Source organism: Sceloporus occidentalis, unplaced genomic scaffold, assembly GCF_023333645.1.
Source record: "Sceloporus occidentalis isolate IW3139 unplaced genomic scaffold, rSceOcc1.0.p SCAF_8, whole genome shotgun sequence".
Taxonomy (NCBI): Eukaryota; Metazoa; Chordata; class Lepidosauria; order Squamata; family Phrynosomatidae; genus Sceloporus; species Sceloporus occidentalis.
In genome coordinates this window covers 5,833,583-5,842,436 of record NW_028316988.1, presented here as the reverse complement: position 1 = coordinate 5,842,436, position 8,854 = coordinate 5,833,583, and positions in this window count along the sequence as shown.

Sequence of the window (8,854 nt, the reverse complement as noted above, 5' to 3'; positions counted from 1 at the left end):
CATTTATTCTTCCTTGCCCAACATACCCTTGAATCTGGAAAGCTAGCTTTGTGGGTCATCAGAATATCCATGACGCTGTTCCCTGTCTCCTGCGCCTGTGAGCACATCCTCCAAATCCAGGGAATCCTATCCAGGGAAAAGCAGCATTTATTGATTTCTTTATTTACAGTATGTATACCCCACCCTTCAGCCTTAAAGGCTCTCAGGGTGGCTTACCATTATTTGCATGCAGAGAATATCCTATCTATCTGAGGAGAGAGAGCATTAAAAACACTGAAATGCAGAACTATCAGGTCAGAATGCCCAGAGAAGCCATTGAAATAGACACCTGGACAACTTCAACAGGGAAGAAGAAACCCTTAAAGTGTACAAAAGTTGGCTACCAGTCCGGAAAAACAGCAAAATCAGGACGCAGCCAATGCAGATGGAAAAGTACCGAGTCAGGAGGCTTTCAATGAAACAAACACGGATTAACATATAAATCGCTTCCTCTCAACCAACAGTATATATACATATATACCCAACTCTCTTCCATGCCAGCATTCTCTGCAGATGCCAGCCACAGAAGCCGGCGAAACATCAGGAATAAACTCTTTGGGAACATGGCCACAGAGCCCGAAAAACCCACAAAAAACTATAGTGAATGTTGTGATATAATAGAATGTAAATGATATGGTATGATGATACAGAATCATTTTGATAATGTGATTTGTAGAGCCTTTTGTTTGTATGTTTATATGTTTTATATGTGTGTGTGTGTGTGTGTATTTTTAATAATAAAATTGAAAAAAGAGAGAGATGCCCAAATGCACCACCAGAGATAAAGAGATGAAACCAAATGTCGCTATCTCAAAACAGATTTCTTTTCACTTAAAAACATGGCAGCTCGGACTAATTTTGATATGCCATTGGATGCTTTTATATTTGCGTTTTATACAGATGTTGTAACTTTGCTTAAACCTCTATTCAAATGTTTCTGAAAAGAGGATCAATGCTGCGCATAGAGCTGTGTAATCCCTGTGCGTCTTTTATGGCTCCATTGAGAAATTCTTTTCATGCTATGACAGATTTCTATATCTGTGGTTTGTGAAGTCGAAGGCTTTCATGGCCGGCATCCATAGTTTTTTGTGGGTTTGGGGGGCTATGTGGCTATGTTCTGGAAGAGTTTATTCCTGAGGTTTCGCCAGCATCTGTGGCTGGCAGAGAGTTGGGTGTGTGTGTATCTATATCTATATCGAGATAGATAGATAGATAGATAGATAGATAGATAGATAGATAGATGGTATATATACATTTTGTCAGCATCTGTGGCTGGCATCTTCAGAGAATGCTGGCATGGAAGAGAGTGGGGTATATAATAAAAATAAATAAATAAAATTTTTATTTATATACCGCCCTTCCAACAGATCAGGGCGGTTAACAACACATTATGTACTGTTAGTTGAGAGGAAGCGATTTACATGTTAGTCTGTGTATTGTTCTGTTGTTGAATGGAAAGGTCTACAGGGTGTCTATTGCCATTCAACAACACAACAATAGACAGATTAACATGTAAATCACTTTCTATATACCCGACTCTCTCCCATGCCAGCATTCTCTGAAGATGCCAGCCACAGATGCCGCGAAACGTCAGGAACAAACTCTTCTAGAACGTGGCCATATAACCCGAAAAACCTTTAAAAAATCTTTTTGTGGTTTGTTTGTGTTTGTAAATATTTGGAATTCATATTTAGATACCTCTGCTGCAAATTTCCTGGGTCTGTGACTGTCATGAACATTATCACTCGCTCCGAAAAACCTCCTGGCCGGTTTCACTGAAGAGTCCAGGTAAGACGTTGCCAAATCGCTTGGGAGGTGAAACAGGGAGCACTCTGCGCAAGCCTCAAAAATGGTGGTGAAAAGACACACCATGTAGCCAACCATGCGCTAGATGCCTTCATTCAGCCAATAGAATACTGGCTGGAAGGACTGGGTTGGCAGTTAAAACTGGCAGTTGGAGAACGGTTGAGTCTAGGAGCAAACTGTTAGTTGGGGCTTGACTGCAGACAAAGAAGGTCCTGTTAGGCCAAGAGAGGGACCGTAATGTATTTAGACTGGAAGAAAGAGACCCGGGGCCTGTACAGACAGGCCAAAATAAAGCTGCTTCGGGTCACTTTGGAGGTATGCTGTTTAAATGGTGCATGTGTCCTACAGGCCAGAAGCTGCGCCAAAGCCACGCTCCAGTCCTAAGCTTTGGCACGGCTTCTGGACTCTTCGGACACATGCATCATTTAAACAGCATACCTCCAAAGTGACCCAAAACAGCTTTATTTTGGCCTGTCTGCATCTGGGCCTTCAGACTCTGAAAGAAACAGTTGTTTCTGACTTATGGCAGCCTTAAGGAGAACCTTCCATGGAAGGTTTATTCAAAGGAGGTTCGCCACGGCCGTCCTCTGAGGCTGAGAGAGTGTGGCTTGCCCAGTGGGTTCGCATGGCCATTCATAGCAGGATATGTTTGCGTGTTGTGTGTCTTTGAGTTGTTTCTGACTTATGGCATCCTGGAGGAGAATCTTTCATGGGGTTTTCTTTGCAAGTTTCCTCAGAAGGGGTTTGCCATGGCCTTCCTCTGAGGCTGAGAGAGTGTGACCGACTCAGGGTCAGTCATTTGTTGTTGTTGTTGTGTACTTTCAAGTCATTTTGGACTTATGGCAATCCTATACTACTACTACTATTTATTTTGTGCGTGTGGTGTGTGCCTTCATGTTGTTCTGGACTTATGGCAACCCTAAGGAGAACTTGGCCATTGCCTTCCCCTGAGGCTGAGAAAGTGTGGCATGCCCAGGGTCACCCAATGGGTTTCATGGCTGAGCTGGGATTCGAACCCTGGACCTCACAGAGTTGTAGTCCAAAGCAGAGTCGTAAGAAGGGACCTCCCCAGCCCCAAGAAACGAGTTTTAAGTTTTGGGAGCTGGAGTGCCCAGTTCAAAGGCCTAGCCATGTTAGTCTGGAAACTCAGTATTCAAAGGGATCTTTGTAGTACCCTTTCAGATTTAGGTCCAAAACAGATTGCAGAAATAATCCAGTTTGAGGCCTCTTTAACTGCCCTGGGGAATCCTGGGAATTGTAGTTTGTGGTGGCCCCAGAGCTCTCTGACAGAGAAGGCTAAATAGCTCACAAAACTACAGTTCCCAGGATTCCCTTGCCTTAAGCCAGGGCAGTTAAAGCGGCCTCAGACTGGATTATTTCTGCCGTGTGTTTTGGACCGCAGTCCAGCAATGAAAATGGGACACTATGCCAGCTTTCGAAAGCGAGTTACAGGTACCATAATGCATCTCAGCAAATGCATCTGAGGAAGTTGACTTTAGTCTTAGCCACTACAGGTCCCAGTTCTTTGAAAAGAGCGGGATATACTGTATATAAAGATATCATAATCATAATAATACAAAATCTCATGCTGCCAACTTCTTTCTTTCAGTTAGTCTCAAAGGTGCCGCAAAAGGAACCATAACCACAAGCGATCATTCCTCTGTTCGTTTAAAGGTAACTTACTAAGGACAAAATGAATGTATTTTATGTAGAGTATTTATATCCCGGGTCCTGTTCTCTCAACCAATGGAGACTGTCGTAACTCCTCCAGCTGGCCTTGGCTTTATCCCATCTGAAAAGCTCAAAAGTCTCCATTCCCCTTTAGCTGAGGAAGGCTAAAAGCCGCCCATCTTTGCCCCTTGCAGGTGCTGCGCCAACGGCACGGCAGGGCACTGATGCGCTCCCTAAAAAGGAACCACTTTAGGCAACTTCTTTTTGTGAGCGCCATAATGGTGCCCGCTCGCCATGACGCCACTGCTTCCACTGTTTGGGCACGCGGATGCCTGTGCATCATCGTCGCATGCTCCTTGTGGCAAAATGGCACGCAGACGCTGATTGTAGGGTTGGGCGCGCCTGGATGCCAAGCCCTCCGGAGCCCTAAAATTGGCCCCAGGGGCAAAGGTGGCAAGGGGGGTGCAAAAGAAGGAGGCAAGGAGGGAGGGGAGGGAAAGGGACGGGGGGAACTGGCGAATTCAAAGCAGTCAAAGCCGTGAATTCGGAGGGATGACTGTAGTACAATAAGAAATACAACAATAATTTTTAAAATACAACAGTAATATTGTCTCCCGTCTCTTATTGGTCTTCCTGCAGGTGCCACCTTTCAATCCTCTGGAGGACTGTGCACCTGAAAAAGGACAGAGAAATCAGGATTTTGTTTTTCTTTTGAAGCCCGCTGCTTGCAGTATTCCAAATGGACATTCCCCAAATGAGGGTTTGATAATGGAAGGCACAGTTGCCTCAGCATCGAGTCAAAGGAGGGCACCATGTCCCATCTCATTTCCATGACATCAAAGATATTGGCTATTTCTCCGCAGAGAAGAGAGGGCGGTTTGTCATGCCACCAGTTTCTTCTGAAGTGACAGAGAATCTTGTAGGATCTTCCCCAGGCCCACCTTTGTAACGCATCTCACTTTAAAGTCATGTGCATCTTCGCAGGCCTAAGGATTTGCTCCACGATGAAACTCCCCAAGATGGTCGAGATTATTGGTATCCACTCATGGAGCTTCTCTGGATCTGGAATGAAAGTGATGATCTTCTCGATGACGCAGAGTGCCTTCTCCTGAGGAGAAAAAGACATTCTGGCCTCAGGAATAAGAGGACACCTCTTGCGGAGAATCAGCACAGACCTTGTGATGGTGTGATATCCTTACCTGGGCCTTGATCTGCATCTCATCTGGCGAATGGCAAGGTTGCTTGGAGATCTGTAGTAGCACCAGGTGGAGCACTTCGTCCATCTCGCAATTCTCTCTGGTGAGGACGCCAGTCATCAAGTCATCACAGACTCTGACAAGAGAAATGTAACAAGTCACCTGGATACTGAGGACCCCGGGGATGTTTGTCAGAGGAGGAGGAGCAATCCATCTACCCTTCCGATGACTCCAATTCGTGGTCCACAAAGATGGTCATATCCCCTTCTGCAACCATGTTTGCAATCTTCATGGCCTTTTCACAGTTGGAGCAGCTGGAACTTTTGGCTTCTTAACGTTAGAATGAATTTGGATCCCAATAACCGCTGAAGGACGACGCCTGGGTCATTAGGACTCTCTTTGCTTACCAGCTCAGTAAGACAGTGTTCCTCCTCACTGCTCTCAGGGGTAGCCAGCTCATCCCAGCTATCTCCAGACTCTGAACATCTAAAATGATGGGAGGAAAAGACCATCCCTCCTGTCTACAGCTGCCCTACAAAGCTGTTTGTCAGAGGAGGAGGAGGAGAAGCAATCCATCTACCCTTCTGATGACGCCAATACGTGGTCCACAAAGATGGTCATATCCCCCTCTGCAGCACTGTTTGCAATCTCCATGGCCTTTTCATGGTTGGAACGGCTGGAATCTTCGCACAGACCATGGAGACACACTTGACACAGATGATGAGCAATATGGTAAATCAGATATGAGACCCTCCAAGATGGTAGTGAGAACGGCTGGAATCCAGTCATTTAGCTTTTCCGTATCCGGGATGAACGTTAAGATTCTCCCAATGATTCTCACTGCCTTCACCTGAAGAGAGAAGGACACTAAATAAGAGGACACTTCTTGCAGGGAATCAGAACAGACCTTGTGATGGTGTGATATCCTTACCTGGGCCTTGATCTGCATCTCATCTGGCGAATGGCAAGGTTGCTGTGAGATATGCAGCATCACCAGCGGACCACTTCGTCCATCTTGCAGTTCTCACTGGTGAGGACGCAGTCATCAAGTCATCGCAGACTCTGACAACAGAAAGGGAAGAAAGCACCTGGCTACTGGCTTCCTGCTCAGGGCCCCAGGGGTGTTTGTGAGGAGCAGAAGAATCCATCCATCTTCCTTTCCGATGACTCCAATACGTGGTCCACAAAGACGGTCATATCCCCTTTGGCAACCATGTTTGCAATCTCCATGGCCTTTTCACGGCTGGAACGGCTGGAATCTTCGCACAGACCATGGAGACATACTTGACACAGACGATGGGGAGAAGGGGAAATCAGATATGAGACCCTCTAAAATGTTAGTGAGATAGCAGGAATCCAGTCATTTAGCCTTTCCGTATCCAGGATGAACGTTAAGACTCTCCCAATGATTCTCACTGCCTTCACCTGAAGAGAGAAGGACACTTGGGAAGTGAAACAGGGAGCACTCTGTGCAAGCCTCAAAAATGGTGGTGAAAAGACACACCATGTAGCCAACCTTGCACTAGATGCCTTCATTCAGCCAATAGAATGCTGGCTGGAAGGACTTTAAAAATGCTGGGTTGGCAGTTAAAACTGGCAGTTGGAGAACGGTTGAATCTCGGAGCGAACTGTTAGTCGGGGCTTGACTGCAGAACAAGATGGTCCTTTTAGGCTCAGAGAGGGACCTTAATGTATTTAGGAATTGGCGTGTTGGTGGAGGCCTTTGTAGCTCCTCCAGTGCAACTCTATGGTCAATTAACTAAAATTAACACATAGTGAGAGAGACAGAGGGAACCGAAACTCACTGCGAAAGGGCGTTCATGGGGGGCAGGCCTTGTCCTTCATGTCGTGTAGCAGGTCCAGCCTCTACAGCAGAACTCCAAGGATATCAATTACTTCTCTGCAGAAAAGAGAGAGCCAGGCCAGAGAGAGGTGACAGAAAAGATGGTTAGTTAAGGGGCCTGGATTCCTAGATCTAGCCCCAATGGCCACTCCTGCCCCAGCCCTGTCTTCTAACCAACTTAGCTTGGAGCCACGTATTTTTTAAACCGGCTGCCGGTCCCCGCCTTCAAAGACTGGGACTGGCTGACCAGGATGTTTGTTAGCATGGTCAGGTAGAAGGAGAGAGCAGCAGTCAAACTCTGGAGGTAGCTAAGATATCTGACAATGACACCAATCGCTCTGACCGCCTTCAGCTGGGGAGGAGAGAAGAGGACCGCTCTTGTAAACAATCCAGAAAGAGGGAGGGCCACCTGCAGATGGGGACCCTTTGGATTTCCTACCTTGTGGCTGAATCATGCAAGGGTCAGCCCCTTACCTTGGCCAAACGTTGTTCCTCACTGTCCTCTACCACGGAGCCTCCATTGGCTTGGCGCATGAACTGATACATGCAGTTAGGTACGTTGCAATCAGGTGACTCTAATACAGCATACATGAGCTCATCACAGATCCTAGGGAAAAGGAAGGATAGAGAATGGACTCCCAGCCCCTGAGAGGGAAATAGGGACGCATGGAGGGAATCCACCTATGTTTCCGAAGATTTGAAGAAATGGTCCAACATGGTCTCCAGATACCTCCAGGCAATAGTGTTGGCCGTATGGATCTTTATTCTCAGGCAGAAACCAGATAACCTTTTGCACAAACAGTGCAAGTCCTTATGCGTCTGGAAAGAAAGAAAAATGAGAATGGGATTTGTTGTATGTCACAAGAAGGAAAATGTGTCTTTGCCCTCTTTCTCACCGGTGAAGATCCAAGTTTATCTACATCACACTTCACAAAACTGTCTTGTGAGTTGCTGTCAGGTTGTAGTAGCACCAGGTGGAGCACTTCGTCCATCTTGCAATTCTCTCTGGTGAGGACGCCAGTCATCAAGTCATCACAGACTCTGACAAGAGAAATGTAAAAAGTCACCTGGATACTGAGGACCCCGGGGATGGTTGTCAGAGGAGGAGGAGCAGTCCATCTACCCTTCCAATGACTCCAATTCGTGGTCCACAAAGACGGTCATATCCCCCTCGGCAACCATGTTTGCAATCTCCATGACCTTTTCACGGTTGGAACGGCTGGAATCTTCGCACAGGTGATGGAGCGATGCCTTCTGTTATCAGGGGCCCTGGGGACTCTAAGTGCCCTGGGAATGACGATGCCTTCTTGGTGGAGCTAGTGAAGTTTGAGTTTGAATCTGGAAAGCTAGCTTTGTGGGTTCCTGCTGCTGTTCCCTGTCTCCTGGGTCTTTGAGCACATCCTCCAAATCCAGAGAGTCCTTCTCTCCCTCTGAGACCTGGACCAAGGCAGATGGACTGGAGGGAGGCTCGGCTTCTTAAGCTTAGAATGAATTTGGATCCCAATAACCGCTGAAGGACGACGCCTGGGTCATTAGGACTCTCTTTGCTTACCGGCTCAGTAAGACAGTGTTCCTCCTCACTGCTCTCAGGGGTAGCCAGCTCATCCCAGCTATCTCCAGACTCTGAACATCTAAAATGATGGGAGGAAAAGACCATCCTTCCTGTCTACAAATGCCCTAGAAAGCTGTTTGTCAGAGAAGGAGGAGAAGCAATCCATCTATCCTTCTGATGATATCAGTATGTGATTGATAAAGAGGTCCATATTCCTCTTGACAACTATAGCTGCAATCTCCATGGCCTTTTCATGGTTGGAAGGGCTGTAATCTTTGCACAGATCATGGAAACCTGCTTTTGTCTGTCATGGAAAAAATCGGGAGGGGGGATTTGGTAACTGGCATTTGCTGTAACAAGCCTTGGAAATTGATTCCAATTTTCACGGAAGTCAGAAGACATAGGACCCCTTTATTATTACTATGGGAGAGGCTGCTTTCCTGGCCTCTCCAGGACTAGTTCTGACAATAGACTATGATGTGAGCTGAAAAAGCCCAATGCTCACTAGTCCAGCCTCCCTGGTTGCTCTGAAATGAATTTCCCACCCAAAAGGTCTATGGAAGAGGTGCCCTGGGGTCTCTAAGTGCCCCGAGGAGGACGATGCCTTCTTGGTGGAGGTAGCAAAGCTATCAGGGTAGACCTGCTAGTGGTCCTTTTCAGAGGAACTGTATGCCTCACCTCCAGTGATGCCAAAGGGGAGCCTTGGTAGGGAACGGGGGCATGTTCCTCTTGGTCCTGGAAGCTGTG